Source organism: Carcharodon carcharias (assembly GCF_017639515.1).
Source record: "Carcharodon carcharias isolate sCarCar2 chromosome 3 unlocalized genomic scaffold, sCarCar2.pri SUPER_3_unloc_1, whole genome shotgun sequence".
NCBI lineage: Eukaryota > Metazoa > Chordata > Chondrichthyes > Lamniformes > Lamnidae > Carcharodon > Carcharodon carcharias.
This window is the reverse complement of record NW_024470529.1, coordinates 165,966-187,561: the sequence shown is the minus strand read 5'-3', so window position 1 is coordinate 187,561 and position 21,596 is coordinate 165,966. Positions and strand designations below refer to the sequence as shown.

Sequence of the window (21,596 nt, the reverse complement as noted above, 5' to 3'; positions counted from 1 at the left end):
AGGCCTGTGGATTATTAGTCCTGGCCTGTGGATTATTAGTCCAGGCCTGTGGATTATTAGTCCAGGCCTGTGGATTATTAGTCCAGGCCTGTGGATTATTAGTCCAGGCCTGTGGATTATTAGTCCAGGCCTGTGGATTATTAGTCCAGGCCTGTGGATTATTAGTGCAGGCCTGTGGATTATTAGTGCAGGCCTGTGGATTATTAGTCCAGGCCTGTGGATTATTAGTCCAGGCCTGTGGATTATTAGTCCAGGCCTGTGGATTATTAGTCCAGGCCTGTGGATTATTAGTCCAGGCCTGTGGATTATTAGTCCAGGCCTGTGGATTATTAGTCCAGGCCTGTGGATTATTAGTGGAGGCCTGTGGATTATTATTTCAGGCCTGTGGATTATTAGTCCAGGCCTGTGGATTATTAGTCCAGGCCTGTGGATTATTAGTCCAGGCCTGTGGATTATTAGTCCAGGCCTGTGGATTATTAGTGCAGGCCTGTGGATTATTAGTCCAGGCCTGTGGATTATTAGTCCAGGCCTGTGGATTATTAGTCCAGGCCTGTGGATTATTAGTCCAGGCCTGTGGATTATTAGTGCAGGCCTGTGGATTATTAGTCCAGGCCTGTGGATTATTATTGCAGGCCTGTGGATTATTAGTCCAGGCCTGTGGATTATTAGTCCAGGCCTGTGGATTATTAGTCCAGGCCTGTGGATTATTAGTCCAGGCCTGTGGATTATTAGTCCAGGCCTGTGGATTATTAGTGCAGGCCTGTGGATTATTAGTCCAGGCCTGTGGATTATTAGTGCAGGCCTGTGGATTATTAGTCCAGGCCTGTGGATTATTAGTGCAGGCCTGTGGATTATTAGTCCAGGCCTGTGGATTATTAGTCCAGGCCTGTGGATTATTAGTGCAGGCCTGTGGATTATTAGTCCAGGCCTGTGGATTATTAGTCCAGGCCTGTGGATTATTAGTCCAGGCCTGTGGATTATTAGTGCAGGCCTGTGGATTATTAGTCCAGGCCTGTGGATTATTAGTGCAGGCCTGTGGATTATTAGTCCAGGCCTGTGGATTATTAGTCCAGGCCTGTGGATTATTAGTCCAGGCCTGTGGATTATTAGTCCAGGCCTGTGGATTATTAGTCCAGGCCTGTGGATTATTAGTGCAGGCCTGTGGATTATTAGTCCAGGCCTGTGGATTATTAGTGCAGGCCTGTGGATTATTAGTCCAGGCCTGTGGATTATTAGTCCAGGCCTGTGGATTATTAGTGCAGGCCTGTGGATTATTAGTCCAGGCCTGTGGATTATTAGTCCAGGCCTGTGGATTATTAGTGCAGGCCTGTGGATTATTAGTCCAGGCCTGTGGATTATTAGTCCAGGCCTGTGGATTATTAGTGCAGGCCTGTGGATTATTAGTCCAGGCCTGTGGATTATTAGTGCAGGCCTGTGGATTATTAGTCCAGGCCTGTGGATTATTAGTCCAGGCCTGTGGATTATTAGTCCAGGCCTGTGGATTATTAGTGCAGGCCTGTGGATTATTAGTCCAGGCCTGTGGATTATTAGTCCAGGCCTGTGGATTATTAGTCCAGGCCTGTGGATTATTAGTCCAGGCCTGTGGATTATTAGTCCAGGCCTGTGGATTATTAGTCCAGGCCTGTGGATTATTAGTCCAGGCCTGTGGATTATTAGTGCAGGCCTGTGGATTATTAGTCCAGGCCTGTGGATTATTAGTCCAGGCCTGTGGATTATTAGTCCAGGCCTGTGGATTATTAGTGCAGGCCTGTGGATTATTAGTCCAGGCCTGTGGATTATTAGTCCAGGCCTGTGGATTATTAGTCCAGGCCTGTGGATTATTAGTCCAGGCCTGTGGATTATTAGTCCAGGCCTGTGGATTATTAGTCCAGGCCTGTGGATTATTAGTCCAGGCCTGTGGATTATTAGTCCAGGCCTGTGGATTATTAGTCCAGGCCTGTGGATTATTAGTCCAGGCCTGTGGATTATTAGTGCAGGCCTGTGGATTATTAGTCCAGGCCTGTGGATTATTAGTCCAGGCCTGTGGATTATTAGTCCAGGCCTGTGGATTATTAGTGCAGGCCTGTGGATTATTAGTGCAGGCCTGTGGATTATTAGTCCAGGCCTGTGGATTATTAGTGCAGGCCTGTGGATTATTAGTCCAGGCCTGTGGATTATTAGTGCAGGCCTGTGGATTATTAGTCCAGGCCTGTGGATTATTAGTCCAGGCCTGTGGATTATTAGTCCAGGCCTGTGGATTTTTAGTCCAGGCCTGTGGATTATTAGTCCAGGCCTGTGGATTATTAGTCCAGGCCTGTGGATTATTAGTCCAGGCCTGTGGATTATTAGTCCAGGCCTGTGGATTATTAGTGCAGGCCTGTGGATTATTAGTGCAGGCCTGTGGATTATTAGTCCAGGCCTGTGGATTATTAGTCCAGGCCTGTGGATTATTAGTCCAGGCCTGTGGATTATTAGTCCAGGCCTGTGGATTATTAGTCCAGGCCTGTGGATTATTAGTGCAGGCCTGTGGATTATTAGTCCAGGTCTGTGGATTATTAGTCCAGGCCTGTGGATTATTAGTCCAGGCCTGTGGATTATTAGTCCAGGCCTGTGGATTATTAGTCCAGGCCTGTGGATTATTAGTCCAGGCCTGTGGATTATTAGTGCAGGCCTGTGGATTATTAGTGCAGGCCTGTGGATTATTAGTCCAGGCCTGTGGATTATTAGTCCAGGCCTGTGGATTATTAGTGCAGGCCTGTGGATTATTAGTGCAGGCCTGTGGATTATTAGTGCAGGCCTGTGGATTATTAGTCCAGGCCTGTGGATTATTAGTGCAGGCCTGTGGATTATTAGTCCAGGCCTGTGGATTATTAGTCCAGGCCTGTGGATTATTAGTCCAGGCCTGTGGATTATTAGTCCAGGCCTGTGGATTATTAGTCCAGGCCTGTGGATTATTAGTGCAGGCCTGTGGATTATTATTCCAGGCCTGTGGATTATTAGTGCAGGCCTGTGGATTATTAATCCAGGCCTGTGGATTATTAGTGCAGGCCTGTGGATTATTAGTCCAGGCCTGTGGATTATTAGTGCAGGCCTGTGGATTATTAGTCCGGGCCTGTGGATTATTAGTCCAGGCCTGTGGATTATTAGTCCAGGCCTGTGGATTATTAGTGCAGGCCTGTGGATTATTAGTCCAGGCCTGTGGATTATTAGTCCAGGCCTGTGGATTATTAGTGCAGGCCTGTGGATTATTAGTGCAGGCCTGTGGATTATTAGTGCAGGCCTGTGGATTATTAGTCCAGGCCTGTGGATTATTAGTCCAGGCCTGTGGATTATTAGTCCAGGCCTGTGGATTATTAGTGCAGGCCTGTGGATTATTAGTCCAGGCCTGTGGATTATTAGTGCAGGCCTGTGGATTATTAGTCCAGGCCTGTGGATTATTAGTCCAGGCCTGTGGATTATTAGTCCAGGCCTTTGGATTATTAGTGCAGGCCTGTGGATTATTAGTCCAGGCCTGTGGATTATTAGTGCAGGCCTGTGGATTATTAGTCCAGGCCTGTGGATTATTAGTCCAGGCCTGTGGATTATTAGTCCAGGCCTGTGGATTATTAGTCCAGGCCTGTGGATTATTAGTGCAGGCCTGTGGATTATTAGTCCAGGCCTGTGGATTATTAGTGCAGGCCTGTGGATTATTAGTCAGGCCTGTGGATTATTAGTGCAGGCCTGTGGATTATTAGTCCAGGCCTGTGGATTATTAGTCCAGGCCTGTGGATTATTAGTGCAGGCCTGTGGATTATTAGTGCAGGCCTGTGGATTATTAGTGCAGGCCTGTGGATTATTAGTCCAGGCCTGTGGATTATTAGTCCAGGCCTGTGGATTATTAGTCCAGGCCTGTGGATTATTAGTCCAGGCCTGTGGATTATTAGTCCAGGCCTGTGGATTATTATTGCAGGCCTGTGGATTATTAGTGCAGGCCTGTGGATTATTAGTCCAGGCCTGTGGATTATTAGTCCAGGCCTGTGGATTATTAGTGCAGGCCTGTGGATTATTAGTCCAGGCCTGTGGATTATTAGTGCAGGCCTGTGGATTATTAGTCCAGGCCTGTGGATTATTAGTCCAGGCCTGTGGATTATTAGTCCAGGCCTGTGGATTATTAGTGCAGGCCTGTGGATTATTAGTGCAGGCCTGTGGATTATTAGTCCAGGCCTGTGGATTATTAGTCCAGGCCTGTGGATTATTAGTCCAGGCCTGTGGATTATTAGTGCAGGCCTGTGGATTATTAGTCCAGGCCTGTGGATTATTAGTCCAGGCCTGTGGATTATTAGTGCAGGCCTGTGGATTATTAGTCCAGGCCTGTGGATTATTAGTCCAGGCCTGTGGATTATTAGTGCAGGCCTGTGGATTATTATTCCAGGCCTGTGGATTATTAGTCCAGGCCTGTGGATTATTAGTCCAGGCCTGTGGATTATTAGTGCAGGCCTGTGGATTATTAGTCCAGGCCTGTGGATTATTAGTCCAGGCCTGTGGATTATTAGTCCAGGCCTGTGGATTATTAGTCCAGGCCTGTGGATTATTAGTGCAGGCCTGTGGATTATTAGTGCAGGCCTGTGGATTATTAGTGCAGGCCTGTGGATTATTAGTGCAGGCCTGTGGATTATTAGTGCAGGCCTGTGGATTATTAGTCCAGGCCTGTGGATTATTAGTCCAGGCCTGTGGATTATTAGTCCAGGCCTGTGGATTATTAGTCCAGGCCTGTGGATTATTAGTGCAGGCCTGTGGATTATTAGTCCAGGCCTGTGGATTATTAGTCCAGGCCTGTGGATTATTAGTCCAGGCCTGTGGATTATTAGTCCAGGCCTGTGGATTATTAGTGCAGGCCTGTGGATTATTAGTCCAGGCCTGTGGATTATTAGTCCAGGCCTGTGGATTATTAGTCCAGGCCTGTGGATTATTAGTCCAGGCCTGTGGATTATTAGTCCAGGCCTGTGGATTATTAGTGCAGGCCTGTGGATTATTAGTGCAGGCCTGTGGATTATTAGTCCAGGCCTGTGGATTATTAGTCCAGGCCTGTGGATTATTAGTCCAGGCCTGTGGATTATTAGTGCAGGCCTGTGGATTATTAGTCCAGGCCTGTGGATTATTAGTCCAGGCCTGTGGATTATTAGTCCAGGCCTGTGGATTATTAGTCCAGGCCTGTGGATTATTAGTGCAGGCCTGTGGATTATTAGTCCAGGCCTGTGGATTATTAGTCCAGGCCTGTGGATTATTAGTCCAGGCCTGTGGATTATTAGTCCAGGCCTGTGGATTATTAGTCCAGGCCTGTGGATTATTAGTGCAGGCCTGTGGATTATTAGTCCAGGCCTGTGGATTATTAGTCCAGGCCTGTGGATTATTAGTCCAGGCCTGTGGATTATTAGTGCAGGCCTGTGGATTATTAGTCCAGGCCTGTGGATTATTAGTCCAGGCCTGTGGATTATTAGTCCAGGCCTGTGGATTATTAGTCCAGGCCTGTGGATTATTAGTCCAGGCCTGTGGATTATTAGTGCAGGCCTGTGGATTATTAGTCCAGGCCTGTGGATTATTAGTCCAGGCCTGTGGATTATTAGTGCAGGCCTGTGGATTATTAGTCCAGGCCTGTGGATTATTAGTCCAGGCCTGTGGATTATTAGTCCAGGCCTGTGGATTATTAGTCCAGGCCTGTGGATTATTAGTGCAGGCCTGTGGATTATTAGTCCAGGCCTGTGGATTATTAGTCCAGGCCTGTGGATTATTAGTCCAGGCCTGTGGATTATTAGTCCAGGCCTGTGGATTATTAGTGCAGGCCTGTGGATTATTAGTCCAGGCCTGTGGATTATTAGTCCAGGCCTGTGGATTATTAGTGCAGGCCTGTGGATTATTAGTCCAGGCCTGTGGATTATTAGTCCAGGCCTGTGGATTATTAGTCCAGGCCTGTGGATTATTAGTCCAGGCCTGTGGATTATTAGTGCAGGCCTGTGGATTATTAGTCCAGGCCTGTGGATTATTAGTCCAGGCCTGTGGATTATTAGTGCAGGCCTGTGGATTATTAGTCCAGGCCTGTGGATTATTAGTCCAGGCCTGTGGATTATTAGTGCAGGCCTGTGGATTATTAGTCCAGGCCTGTGGATTATTAGTGCAGGCCTGTGGATTATTAGTCCAGGCCTGTGGATTATTAGTCCAGGCCTGTGGATTATTAGTCAGGCCTGTGGATTATTAGTGCAGGCCTGTGGATTATTAGTCCAGGCCTGTGGATTATTAGTGCAGGCCTGTGGATTATTAGTCCAGGCCTGTGGATTATTAGTCCAGGCCTGTGGATTATTAGTCCAGGCCTGTGGATTATTAGTCCAGGCCTGTGGATTATTAGTGCAGGCCTGTGGATTATTAGTCCAGGCCTGTGGATTATTAGTCCAGGCCTGTGGATTATTAGTGCAGGCCTGTGGATTATTAGTGCAGGCCTGTGGATTATTAGTGCAGGCCTGTGGATTATTAGTCCAGGCCTGTGGATTATTAGTCCAGGCCTGTGGATTATTAGTGCAGGCCTGTGGATTATTAGTCCAGGCCTGTGGATTATTAGTCCAGGCCTGTGGATTATTAGTCCAGGCCTGTGGATTATTATTGCAGGCCTGTGGATTATTAGTCCAGGCCTGTGGATTATTAGTCCAGGCCTGTGGATTATTAGTCCAGGCCTGTGGATTATTAGTCCAGGCCTGTGGATTATTATTGCAGGCCTGTGGATTATTAGTCCAGGCCTGTGGATTATTAGTCCAGGCCTGTGGATTATTAGTCCAGGCCTGTGGATTATTAGTCCAGGCCTGTGGATTATTAGTCCAGGCCTGTGGATTATTAGTGCAGGCCTGTGGATTATTAGTGCAGGCCTGTGGATTATTAGTCCAGGCCTGTGGATTATTAGTCCAGGCCTGTGGATTATTAGTCCAGGCCTGTGGATTATTAGTGCAGGCCTGTGGATTATTAGTCCAGGCCTGTGGATTATTATTGCAGGCCTGTGGATTATTAGTCCAGGCCTGTGGATTATTAGTCCAGGCCTGTGGATTATTAGTGCAGGCCTGTGGATTATTAGTGCAGGCCTGTGGATTATTAGTCCAGGCCTGTGGATTATTAGTGCAGGCCTGTGGATTATTAGTCCAGGCCTGTGGATTATTATTGCAGGCCTGTGGATTATTAGTGCAGGCCTGTGGATTATTAGTCCAGGCCTGTGGATTATTATTGCAGGCCTGTGGATTATTAGTCCAGGCCTGTGGATTATTAGTCCAGGCCTGTGGATTATTAGTCCAGGCCTGTGGATTATTAGTGCAGGCCTGTGGATTATTAGTCCAGGCCTGTGGATTATTAGTCCAGGCCTGTGGATTATTAGTGCAGGCCTGTGGATTATTAGTTCAGGCCTGTGGATTATTAGTCCAGGCCTGTGGATTATTAGTCCAGGCCTGTGGATTATTAGTCCAGGCCTGTGGATTATTAGTGCAGGCCTGTGGATTATTAGTCCAGGCCTGTGGATTATTAGTCAGGCCTGTGGATTATTAGTGCAGGCCTGTGGATTATTAGTCCAGGCCTGTGGATTATTAGTGCAGGCCTGTGGATTATTAGTCCAGGCCTGTGGATTATTAGTCCAGGCCTGTGGATTATTAGTGCAGGCCTTTGGATTATTAGTCCAGGCCTGTGGATTATTAGTACAGGCCTGTGGATTATTAGTCCATGCCTGTGGATTATTAGTGCAGGCCTGTGGATTATTATTGCACGCCTGTGGATTATTTGTCCAGGCCTGTGGATTATTAGTGCAGGCCTGTGGATCATTAGTCCATGCCTGTGCATTATTAGTGCAGGCTTGTTTATTATTAGTCCAGGCCTGTGGATTATTAGTGCAGGCCTGTGGATTATTATTCCAGGCCTGTGGATTATTAGTCCAGGCCTGTGGATTATTAGTCCAGGCCTGTGGATTATTAGTGCAGGCCTGTGGATTATTAGTCCAGGCCTGTGGATTATTAGTCCAGGCCTGTGGATTATTATTGCAGGCCTGTGGATTATTAGTGCAGGCCTGTGGATTATTAGTGCAGGCCTGTGGATTATTAGTCCAGGCCTGTGGATTATTAGTGCAGGCCTGTGGATTATTAGTCCAGGCCTGTGGATTATTAGTGCAGGCCTGTGGATTATTAGTCCAGGACTGCGGATTATTATTGCAGGCCTGTGGATTATTAGTCCAGGCCTGTGGATTATTAGTGCAGGCCTGTGGATTATTAGTCCAGGCCTGTGGATTATTATTGCAGGCCTGTGGATTATTAGTTCAGGCCTGTGGATTATTAGTGCAGGCCTGTGGATTATTAGTCCAGGCCTGTGGATTATTAGTGCAGGCCTGTGGATTATTAGTCCAGGCCTGTGGATTATTAGTCCAGGCCTGTGGATTATTAGTGCAGGCCTGTGGATTAATAGTGCAGGCCTGTGTATTATTATTGCAGGCCTGTGGATTATTAGTTAAGGCCTGTGGATTATTAGTGCAGGCCTGTGGATTATTAGTCCAGGCCTGTGGATTATTAGTCCAGGCCTGTGGATTATTAGTGCAGGCCTGTGGATTAATAGTGCAGGCCTGTGTATTATTATTGCAGGCCTGTGGATTATTAGTCCTGTCCTGTGGATTATTAGTCCAGGCCTGTGGATTATTAGTCCTGGCCTGTGGATTATTAGTCCAGGCCTGTGGATTATTAGTCCAGGCCTGTGGATTATTAGTGCAGGCCTGTGGATTATTATTGCAGGCCTGTGGATTATTAGTGCAGGCCTGTGGATTATTAGTCCAGGCCTTTGGATTATTAGTGCAGGCCTGTGGATTATTAGTCCAGGCCTGTGGATTATTAGTGCAGGCCTGTGGATTATTAGTCCAGGCCTGTGGATTATTAGTCCAGGCCTGTGGATTATTAGTCCAGGCCTGTGGATTATTAGTGCAGGCCTGTGGATTATTATTGCAGGCCTGTGGATTATTAGTGCAGGCCTGTGGATTATTAGTCCAGGCCTGTGGATTATTAGTCCAGGCCTTTGGATTATTAGTGCAGGCCTGTGGATTATTAGTCCAGGCCTGTGGATTATTAGTCCAGGCCTGTGGATTATTAGTGCAGGCCTGTGGATTATTAATGCAGGCCTGTTGATTATTAGTCCAGGCCTGTGGATTATTATTGCAGGACTGTGGATTATTAGTCCAGGCCTGTGGATTATTAGTCCAGGCCTGTGGAGTATTAGTGCAGGCCTGTGGATTATTAGTCCAGTCCTCTGGATTATTAGTCCAGGCCTTTGGATTATTATTGCAGGCCAGTGGATTATTAGTCCAGGCCTTTGGATTATTAGTCCAGGCCTGTGGATTATTAGTCCAGGCCTGTGGATTATTAGTGCAGGCCTGTTGATTATTAGTCCAGGCCTGTGGATTATTAGTATAGGCCTGTGGATTATTAGTCCAGGCCTGTAGATTATTAGTCCAGGCCTGTGGATTATTAGTGCTGGCCTGTGGATTATTATTGCAGGCCTGTGGATTATTAGTGCAGGCCTGTGGATTATTAGTGCAGGCCTTTGGATTATTATTGCAGGCCTGTGGATTATTAGTCCAGGCCTGTGGATTATTAGACCAGGCCTGTGGAATATTAGTCCAGGCCTGTGGATTATTAGTCCAGGCCTGTGGATTATTATTGCAGGCCTGTGGATTATTATTGCAGGCCTGTGGATTATTAGTCCAGGCCTGTGGATTATTAGTCCAGGCCTGTGGATTATTAGTCCAGGCCTGTGGATTATTATTGCAGGCCTGTGGATTATTAGTCCAGGCCTGTGGATTATTAGTCCAGGCCTGTGGATTATTAGTCCAGGCCTGTGGATTATTAGTCCAGGCCTGTGGATTATTAGTCCAGGCCTGTGGATTATTAGTGCAGGCCTGTGGATTATTAGTCCAGGCCTGTGGATTATTAGTGCCAGCCTGAGGATTATTAGTCCAGGCCTGTGGATTATTAGTCCAGGCCTGTGGATTATTAGTGCAGGCCTGTGGATTATTAGTCCAGGCCTGTGGATTATTATTGCAGGCCTGTGGATTATTAGTCCAGGCCTGTGGATTATTAGTCCAGGCCTGTGGATTATTAGTGCAGGCCTGTGGATTATTAGTGCAGGCCTGTGGATTATTAGTCCAGGCCTGTGGATTATTAGTGCAGGCCTGTGGATTATTAGTCCAGGCCTGTGGATTATTATTGCAGGCCTGAGGATTATTATTGCAGGCCTGTGGATTATTAGTCCAGGCCTGTGGATTATTAGTGCAGGCCTGTGGATTATTAGTCCAGGCCTGTGGATTATTAGTCCAGGCCTGTGGATTCTTAGTCCAGGCCTGTGGATTTTTATTGCAGGCCTGTGGATTATTAGTCCAGGCCTGTGGATTATTAGTCCAGGCCTGTGGATTCTTAGTGCAGGCCTGTGGATTATTAGTTAAGGCCTGTGGATTATTATTCCAGGCTTGTGGATTATTAGTCCAGGCCTGTGGATTATTAGTCCAGGCCTGTGGATTATTAGTGCAGGCCTGTGGATTATTAGTCCAGGCCTGTGGATTATTATTTCAGGCCTGTGGATTATTAGTGCAGGCCTGTGGATTATTAGTCCAGGCCTGTGGATTATTATTGCACGCCTGTGGATTATTAATCCAGGCCTGTGGATTATTAGTCCTGGCCTGTGGATTATTAGTGCAGGCCTGTGGATTATTAGTCCAGGCCTGTGGATTATTAGTCCAGGCCTGTGGATTATTAGTCCAGGCCTGTGGATTATTAGTCCAGGCCTCTGGATTCTTAGTCCAGGCCTGTGGATTATTAGTGCAGGCCTGTGGATTATTAGTCCAGGCCTGTGGATTATTAGTGCAGGCCTGTTGATTATTAGTCCTGTCCTGTGGATTATTAGTCCAGGCCTGTGGATTATTAGTGCATGCCTGTGGATTATTAGTGCAGGCCTGTGGATTATTAGTCCAGGCCTGTGGATTATTAGTGCAGGCCTGTGGATTATTAGTCCAGGCCTGTGGATTATTAGCTCAGGCCTGTGGATTATTAGTCCAGGCCTGTGGATTATTAGTCCAGGCCTGTGGATTATTATTGCAGGCCTGTGGATTATTAGTCCAGGCCTCTGGATTATTAGTCCAGGCCTGTGGATTATTAGTGCAGGCCTGTGGATTATTAGTGCAGGCCTGTGGATTATTAGTCCAGGCCTGTGGATTATTAGTGCAGGCCTGTGGATTATTAGTCCAGGCCTGTGGATTATTAGTGCAGGCCTGTGGATTATTAGTCCTGGCCTGTGGATTATTAGTCCTGGCCTGTGGATTATTAGTCCTGACCTGTGGATTATTAGTCCAGGCCTGTGGATTATTAGTCCTGGCCTGTGGATTATTAGTCCAGGCCTGTGGATTATTATTGCAGGCCTGTGGATTATTAGTCCAGGCCTGTGGATTATTAGTGCAGGCCTGTGGATTATTAGTCCAGGCCTGTGGATTATTAGTGCAGGCCTGTGGATTATTAGTGCAGGCCTGTGGATTATTAGTCCAGGCCTGTGGATTATTAGTGTAGGCCTGTGGATTATTAGTCCAGGCCTGTGGATTATTAATCCAGGCCTGTGGATTATTAGTCCAGGCCTGTGGATTATTATTGCAGGCCTGTGGATTATTAGTCCAGGCCTGTGGATTATTAGTCCAGGCCTGTGGATTATTAGTCCAGGCCTGTGGATTCTTAGTGCAGGCCTGTGGATTATTAGTGCAGGCCTGTGGATTATTAGTCCAGGCCTGTGGATCATTATTGCAGGCCTGTGGATTGTTAGTCCAGGCCTGTGGATTATTAGTCCAGGCCTTTGGATTATTAGTCCAGGCCTGTGGATTATTAGTCCAGGCCTGTGGATTATTAGTGCAGGCCTCTGGATTATTAGTGCAGGCCTGTGGATTATTAGTCCTGGCCTGTGGATTATTAGTCCAGGCCTGTGGATTATTAGTCCAGGCCTGTGGATTATTAGTCCAGGCCTGTGGATTATTAGTGCAGGCCTGTGGATTATTAGTCCATGCCTGTGGATTATTAGTCCAGGCCTGTGGATTATTAGTCCAGGCCTGTGGATTATTAGTGCAGGCCTGTGGATTATTAGTCCAGGCCTGTGGATTATTAGTCCAGGCCTGTGGATTATTAGTCCAGGCCTGTGGATTATTAGTGCAGGCCTGTGGATTATTAGTCCAGGCCTCTGGATTATTAGTCCATGACTGTGGATTATTAGTCCAGGCCTGTGGATTATTAGTCCAGGCCTGTGGATTATTAGTGCAGGCCTGTGGATTATTAGTCCAGGCCTGTGGATTATTATTGCAGGCCTGTGGATTATTAGTGCAGGCCTGTGGATTATTAGTCCAGACCTGTGGATTATTAGTCCAGGCCTGTGGATTATTAGTCCAGGCCTGTGGATTATTAGTCCAGGCCTGTGGATTATTAGTCCAGGCCTGTGGATTATTAGTGCAGGCCTGTGGATTATTAGTCCAGGCATGTGGATTATTAGTCCAGGCCTGTGGATTATTAGTCCAGGCCTGTGGCTTATTACTGCAGGCCTCTGGATTATTATTGCAGGCCTGTGGATTATTAGTGCAGGCCTCTGGATTATTAGTGCAGGCCTGTGGATTATTAGTCCAGGCCTGTGGATTATTACTGCAGGCCTCTGGATTATTATTGCAGGCCTGTGGATTATTAGTCCAGGCCTGTGGATTATTAGACCAGGCCTGTGGATTATTAGTGCAGGCCTGTGGATTATTACTCCAGGCCTGTGGATTATTAGTCCAGGCCTGTGGATTATTAGTCCAGGCCTGTGGATTATTAGTGCAGGCCTGTTGATTATTAGTACTGTCCTGTGGATTATTAGTCCAGGCCTGTGGATTATTAGTGCATGCCTGTGGATTATTAGTGCAGGCCTGTGGATTATTAGTCCAGGCCTGTGGATTATTAGTGCAGGCCTGTGTATTATTAGTCCAGGCCTGTGGATTATTAGCTCAGGCCTGTGGATTATTAGTCCAGGCCTGTAGATTATTAGTCCAGGCCTGTGGATTATTATTGCAGGCCTGTGGATTATTAGTCCTGTCCTGTGGATTATTAGTCCAGGCCTCTGGATTATTAGTCCAGGCCTGTGGATTATTAGTCCAGGCCTGTGGATTATTAGTGCAGGCCTGTGGATTATTAATGCAGGCCTGTTGATTATTAGTCCAGGCCTGTGGATTATTATTGCAGGACTGTGGATTATTAGTCCAGGCCTGTGGATTATTAGTCCAGGCCTGTGGAGTATTAGTGCAGGCCTGTGGATTATTAGTCCAGTCCTCTGGATTATTAGTCCAGGCCTGTGGATTATTATTGCAGGCCAGTGGATTATTAGTCCAGGCCTTTGGATTATTAGTCCAGGCCTGTGGATTATTAGTCCAGGCCTGTGGATTATTAGTGCAGGCCTGTTGATTATTAGTCCAGGCCTGTGGATTATTAGTAAAGGCCTGTGGATTATTAGTCCAGGCCTGTAGATTATTAGTCCAGGCCTGTGGATTATTAGTGCTGGCCTGTGGATTATTATTGCAGGCCTGTGGATTATTAGTGCAGGCCTGTGGATTATTAGTGCAGGCCTTTGGATTATTATTGCAGGCCTGTGGATTATTAGTCCAGGCCTGTGGATTATTAGACCAGGCCTGTGGAATATTAGTCCAGGCCTGTGGATTATTAGTCCAGGCCTGTGGATTATTATTGCAGGCCTGTGGATTATTATTGCAGGCCTGTGGATTATTAGTCCAGGCCTGTGGATTATTAGTCCAGGCCTGTGGATTCTTAGTCCAGGCCTGTAGACTGTTATTGCAGGCCTCTGGATTATTAGTCCAGGCATGTGGATTATTAGTCCAGACCTGTCGATTATTAGTCCAGTCCTTTGGATTATTAGTCCAGGCCTGTGGATTATTAGTCCAGGCCTGTGGATTCTTAGTGCAGGTCTGTGGATTATTAGTGCAGGCCTGTGGATTATTAGTCCAGCCCTGTGGATTATTAGTCCAGGCCTGTGGATTATTAGTCCAGGCCTGTGGATTATTCGTGCAGGCCTGTGGATTATTAGTCCAGGCCTGTGGATTATTATTGCAGGCCTGTGGATTATTAGTCCAGGCCTGTGGATGATTAGTCCAGGCCTGTGGATTATTAGTGCAGGCCTTTGGATTATTAGTGCAGGCCTGTGGATTATTAGTCCAGGCCTGTGGATTATTAGTGCAGGCCTGTGGATTATTAGTCCAGGCCTGTGGATTATTATTGCAGGCCTGAGGATTATTATTGCAGGCCTGTGGATTATTAGTCCAGGCCTGTGGATTATTATTGCAGGCCTGTGGATTATTAGTCCAGGCCTGTGGATTATTAGTCCAGGCCTGTGGATTCTTAGTCCAGGCCTGTGGATTTTTATTGCAGGCCTGTGGATTATTAGTCCAGGCCTGTGGATTATTAGTCCAGGCCTGTGGATTCTTAGTGCAGGCCTGTGGATTATTAGTTAAGGCCTGTGGATTTTAATTCCAGGCTTGTGGATTATTAGTCCAGGCCTGTGGATTATTAGTCCAGGCCTGTGGATTATTAGTGCAGGCCTGTGGATTATTAGTCCAGGCCTCTGGATTATTATTTCAGGCCTGTGGATTATTAGTGCAGGCCTGTGGATTATTAGCCCAGGCCTGTGGATTATTATTGCTGGCCTGTGGATTATTAATCCAGGCCTGTGGATTATTAGTCCTGGCCTGTGGATTATTAGTGCAGGCCTGTGGATTATTAGTCCAGGCCTGTGGATTATTAGTCCAGGCCTGTGGATTATTAGTGCAGGCCTGTGGATTATTAGTCCAGGCCTCTGGATTCTTAGTCCAGGCCTGTGGATTATTAGTGCAGGCCTGTGGATTATTAGTCCAGGCCTGTGGATTATTAGTGCAGGCCTGTTGATTATTAGTCCTGTCCTGTGGATTATTAGTCCAGGCCTGTGGATTATTAGTGCATGCCTGTGGATTATTAGTGCAGGCCTGTGGATTATTAGTCCAGGCCTGTGGATTATTAGTGCAGGCCTGTGGATTATTAGTCCAGGCCTGTGGATTATTAGCTCAGGCCTGTGGATTATTAGTCCAGGCCTGTGGATTATTAGTCCAGGCCTGTGGATTATTATTGCAGGCCTGTGGATTATTAGTCCAGGCCTCTGGATTATTAGTCCAGGCCTGTGGATTATTAGTGCAGGCCTGTGGATTATTAGTGCAGGCCTGTGGATTATTAGTCCAGGCCTGTGGATTATTAGTGCAGGCCTGTGGATTATTAGTCCAGGCCTGTGGATTATTAGTCCAGGCCTGTGGATTATTAGTCCTGGCCTGTGGATTATTAGTCCTGGCCTGTGGATTATTAGTCCTGACCTGTGGATTATTAGTCCAGGCCTGTGGATTATTAGTCCTGGCCTGTGGATTATTAGTCCAGGCCTGTGGATTATTATTGCAGGCCTGTGGATTATTAGTCCAGGCCTGTGGATTATTAGTGCAGGCCTGTGGATTATTAGTCCAGGCCTGTGGATTATTAGTGCAGGCCTGTGGATTATTAGTGCAGGCCTGTGGATTATTAGTCCAGGCCTGTGGATTATTAGTGTAGGCCTGTGGATTATTAGTCCAGGCCTGTGGATTATTAATCCAGGCCTGTGGATTATTAGTCCAGGCCTGTGGATTATTATTGCAGGCCTGTGGATTATTAGTCCAGGCCTGTGGATTATTAGTCCAGGCCTGTGGATTATTAGTCCAGGCCTGTGGATTATTAGTGCAGGCCTGTGGATTATTAGTGCAGGCCTGTGGATTATTAGTCCAGGCCTGTGGATCATTATTGCAGGCCTGTGGATTGTTAGTCCAGGCCTGTGGATCATTAGTCCAGGCCTGTGGATTATTAGTCCAGGCCTGTGGATTATTAGTCCAGGCCTGCGGATTATTAGTCCAGGCCTCTGGATTATTAGTGCAGGCCTGTGGATTATTAGTCCTGGCCTGTGGATTATTAGTCCAGGCCTGTGGATTATTAGTCCAGGCCTGTGGATTATTAGTCCAGGCCTGTGGATTATTAGTGCAGGCCTGTGGATTATTAGTCCAGGCCTGTGGATTATTAGTCCAGGCCTGTGGATTATTAGTCCAGGCCTGTTGATTATTAGTCCTGGCCTGTGGATTATTAGTCCAGGCCTGTGGATTATTAGTCCAGGCCTGTGGATTATTAGTGCAGGCCTGTGGATTATTAGTCCATGCCTGTGGATTATTAGTCCAGGCCTGTGGATTATTAGTCCAGGCCTGTGGATTATTAGTGCAGGCCTGTGGATTATTAGTCCAGGCCTGTGGATTATTAGTCCAGGCCTGTGGATTATTAGTCCAGGCCTGTGGATTATTAGTGCAGGCCTGTGGATTATTAGTCCAGGCCTCTGGATTATTAGTCCATGACTGTGGATTATTAGTCCAGGCCTGTGGATTATTAGTCCAGGCCTGTGGATTATTAGTGCAGGCCTGTGGATTATTAGTCCAGGCGTGTGGATTATTAGTCCTGGCCTGTGGATTATTAGTGCAGGCCTGTGGATTATTAGTCCAGACTTGTGGATTATTAGTCCAGGCCTGTGGATTATTAGTCCAGGCCTGTGGAATATTAGTCCAGGCCTGTTGATTATTATTGCAGGCCTGTGGATTATTATTGCAGGCCTGTGGATTATTAGTCCAGGCCTGTGGATTATTAGTCCAGGCATGTGGATTATTAGTGCAGGCCTGTGGATTATTAGTGCAGGCCTCTGGATTATTATTGCAGGCCTGTGGATTATTAGTGCAGGCCTCTGGATTATTAGTGCAGGCCTGTGGATTATTAGTCCAGGCCTGTGGATTATTACTGCAGGCCTCTGGATTATTATTGCAGGCCTGTGGATTATTAGTCCAGGCCTGTGGATTATTAGACCAGGCCTGTGGATTATTAGTGCAGGCCTGTGGATTATTACTCCAGGCCTGTGGATTATTAGTCCAGGCCTGTGGATTATTAGTCCAGGCCTGTGGATTATTAGTGCAGGCCTGTTGATTATTAGTACTGTCCTGTGGATTATTAGTCCAGGCCTGTGGATTATTAGTGCATGCCTGTGGATTATTAGTGCAGGCCTGTGGATTATTAGTCCAGGCCTGTGGATTATTAGTGCAGGCCTGTGGATTATTAGTCCAGGCCTGTGGATTATTAGCTCAGGCCTGTGGATTATTAGTCCAGGCCTGTAGATTATTAGTCCAGGCCTGTGGATTATTATTGCAGGCCTGTGGATTATTAGTCCTGTCCTGTGGATTATTAGTCCAGGCCTGTGGATTATTAGTCCAGGCCTGTGGATTATTAGTCCAGGCCTGTGGATTATTAGTGCAGGCCTGTGGATTATTAGTGCAGGCCTGTGGATTATTAGTCCAGGCCTGTGGATTATTAGTGCAGGCCTGTGGATTATTAGTCCAGGCCTGTGGATTATTAGTCCAGGCCTGTGGATTCTTAGTCCAGGCCTGTGGATTTTTAGTCCAGGCCTGTGGATTATTAGTCCTGGCCTGTGGATTATTAGTCCTGGCCTGTGGATTATTATTCCTGACCTGTGGATTATTAGTCCAGGCCTGTGGATTATTAGTCCTGGCCTGTGGATTATTAGTCCAGACCTGTGGATTATTAGTGCAGGCCTGTGGATTATTAGTCCAGACCTGTGGATTATTAGTCCAGGCCTGTGGATTATTTGTCCAGGCCTGTGGATTATTACTCCAGGCCTGTGGATTATTAGTCCAGGCCTGTGGATTATTAGTGCAGGCCTGTGGATTATTAGTCCAGGCCTGTGGATTATTAGTGCAGGCCTGTGGATTATTAGTCCAGGCCTGTGGATTATTAGTCCAGGCCTGTGGATTATTAGTGCAGGCCTGTGGATTATTAGTCCAGGCCTGTGGATTATTAGTCCAGACCTGTGGATTATTAGTGCAGGCCTGTGGATTATTAGTCCAGGCCTGTGGATTATTAGTGCAGGCCTGTGGATTATTAGTCCAGGCCTGTGGATTATTAGTGCAGGCCTGTGGATTATTAGTCCAGGCCTGTGGATTATTAGTGCAGGCCTGTGGATTATTAGTCCAGGCCTGTGGATTATTAGTGCAGGCCTGTGGATTATTAGTCCAGGCCTGTGGATTATTAGTCCAGGCCAGTGGATTATTAGTCCAGGCCTGTGGATTATTATTGCAGGCCTGTGGATTATTAGTCCAGGCCTGTGGATTATTAGTGCAGGCCTGTGGATTATTACTGCAGGCCTGTGGATTATTAGTCCAGGCCTGTGGATTATTAGTCCAGGCCTGTGGATTATTAGTGCAGGCCTGTGGATTATTACTGCAGGCCTGTGGATTATTAGTCCAGGCCTGTGGATTATTAGTCCAGGCCTGTGGATTATTACTCCAGGCCTGTGGATTATTAGTCCAGGCCTGTGGATTATTAGTCCAGGCCTATGGATTATTAGTCCAGGCCTTTGGATTATTAGTGCAGGCCTGTGGATTATTACTGCAGGCCTGTGGATTATTAGTCCAGGCCTGTGGATTATTAGTCCAGGCCTGTGGATTATTAGTCCAGGCCTGTGGATTATTACTCCAGGCCTGTGGATTATTAGTCCAGGCCTGTGGATTATTAGTCCAGGCCTGTGGATTATTAGTCCAGGCCTTTGGATTATTAGTGCAGGCCTGTGGATTATTACTGCAGGCCTGTGGATTATTAGTGCAGGCCTGTGGATTATTAGTCCAGGTCTGTGGATTATTAGTCCAGGCCTGTGGATTATTAGTCCAGGCCTGTGGTTTATTAGTCCAGGCCTGTGGATTATTAGTGCAGGCCTGTGGATTATTAGTCCAGGCCTGTGGATTATTAGTCCAGGCCTGTGGTTTATTAGACCAGGCCTGTGGATTATTAGTGCAGGCCTGTGGATTATTAGTCCAGGCCTGTGGATTATTAGTGCAGGCCTGTGGATTATTAGTCCAGGCCTGTGGATTATTATTGCAGGCCTGTGGATTATTAGTGCAGGCCTCTGGATTATTAGTCCAGGCCTGTGGATTATTAGTGCAGGCCTGTGGATTATTAGTCCAGGCCTGTGGATTATTATTGCAGGCCTGTGGATTATTAGTCCAGGCCTGTGGATTATTAGTGCAGGCCTGTGGATTATTAGTCCTGGCCTGTGGATTATTAGTCCAGGCCTGTGGATTATTAGTCCAGGCCTGTGGATTATTAGTCCAGGCCTGTGGATTATTATTGCAGGCCTGTGGATTATTAGTCCAGGCCTGTGGATTATTAGTCCAGGCCTGTGGATTATTAGTGCAGGCCTGTGGATTATTAGTCCAGGCCTGTGGATTATTAGTCCAGGCCTGTGGATTTTTAGTCCAGGCCTGTGGATTATTAGTGCAGGCCTGTGGATTATTAGTCCAGTCCTGTGGATTATTAGTCCTGGCCTGTGGATTATTAGTCCAGGCCTGTGGATTATTAGTCCAGGCCTGTGGATTATTAGTGCAGGCCTGTGGATTATTAGTCCAGGTCTGTGGATTATTAGTCCAGGCCTGTGGATTATTAGTCCAGGCCTGTGGATTATTAGTGCAGGCCTGTGGATTATTAGTCCAGGCCTGTGGATTATTAGTGCAGGCCTGTGGATTTTTAGTCCAGGCCTGTGGATTATTAGTGCAGCAACATCATCCTCATTCTATCATCTGTGCACTTTTCTACATGACCATTCAGATTGTCCCTCAAATTTTTCGCAGTAAATCCCCCAGCTGGAGATTAACTTGGCTGGCTTGTGATTACTCAGTCAATCCCTTTGTCCCTTTCTAACAATGTTAGCAATCCTCCAGTTATCTGCCACCCCATCGGAGCCAGAGAGGATTGAAAAGTTTTACTAAGAGCCCCTGACAATTCGCTCCTTTACTGCTTTTAGCATCCTGGGTTACATTTCATCTGGGCCTGGGGTCTTATCCACTTTGAAAGATGCTAAAGAGCTTCCCATTTGCTCTCTCACTCTGTTTATACCATGCAGTATTCGCCCCTAATGCAGCAGGGGCTTGTGTTGAGCCCAGCTCCAAACTCCGTATTCTGGCAAGGAGCTGGACACCATCTTGGGTGGGGAATTCTCTGCTGAACACTTCCCGTGGCTGCCAAGGAGTCCTGTCCAGCAGGCCCCCACCAGCAGGTGGCAACCAGGGAGAACCGAGTCCTCAGGGGCCTTCTCAGGTGTGGCGTGGGATGGAGCCTAAAGCACTGGGCATGGGCTGCAGAGAGGAAGGACCCAGAGCCACAAAGAGAGAGAGAGAGAGCAGCTGGAAGAAGCAGGAACTCTCAAATAGCACGCAGCAGATGTGGTTACAGGAACTACAATGTGTGCATCAGGCCTCTCTTTTAAAAAGGCATTAATTAGGAAGATGTCCATGTCTCCTGCCACCAAACATAAGTTATCTTTTAGGTCTCTATCAAGCCTAACTCCCTGGTTATCGTCTTGCTGTTTACGAATTTATAAAACATCTTGGGGCTTTCTTTAATACCTCTTGCTAATATCTTTTTCATGATCTTTCTTTGCTTCCCTAATTTCCTTTTTTTGTTTATTTCAACACTCCTTTTATTCTTTCATGGAATGTGGGTAATGCTGGCTTGGCCAGCACTTGTTGTCAATCCCTACTTGCTCAGCCATTTCACAGGGCAGCTGAGAGCCAGCCACATTGCTGTGGGTCTGGAGTCAGACATGTAGGCCAGCCCAGGTAAGGACAGCAGATTTCCTTCCCTAAAGGGCATTAGTGACCCAGGTGAGTTTTGATGATAACTTCATTGTTACCATTTCAGACTTATTAATTGAATTTAAATTTCATCAACAACCAGGTGAGATTTGAACCCTCCCCCAGAACATTAGTCTGGGTCTGTGGATTACTATTCCAATGACATTCCCATCATACCACCATCTCCTCCTCTGCAGCATTAAGCCTGTCGTGAGATAAGCTTTCCTTTTTTGCTTTATGTTTGCTCACTGACATCTGGAAGGGGGAAGGGGGGCTGTCTGGATTTTCTCTTTCTGGGAATATATTTGTTCTTAACCCTCTCTGTCTTTTTCTTATTCATTCATGGGATGTGGGCATTGCTGGCTGGGCCAGCGTTTATTACCCATCCCTAGTTGCCCTTGAGAAGGTGGCGGTGAGCTGCCTTCCTGAACCGCTGCGAGGGCTGCGCGTCTCCTCACCCATGGATATCAATGAGCGAACATATGGCATATTTGTTCTTCACCCTCCCTGTTGTCTCCTTGAAGACCTTCCACTGATCCAACACTCATTTACCTTTGAGTAGATTATTCCAGTCCAATCACATCTCAGTTTAGTAAAATTGGCCCTTCCCTAATTTAAAACTTTTGATCTATCTTTATCATTCTTCCATAACGATGCTGAATCTAACTGAATTCTGATGACTCCCAATAAACTGCTCATCACTGATTGAAATGGGGACTTGATCCAAATCAGGTAGATTGAGAGAGACCATTCTTCTCTTCATTTCTTTTGCAGTGAAAGT

The 21,596-nt window shown here is 46.7% G+C and overlaps 1 protein-coding gene across 1 annotated transcript in view; it reads right to left on the bottom strand.

Annotated features, from left to right (window-relative positions):
- Positions 1 to 21,596, bottom strand: part of LOC121273392 (epiplakin-like) — a 156,551-nt gene that overhangs the window by 55,611 nt on the left and 79,344 nt on the right. The window lies entirely within an intron of this gene.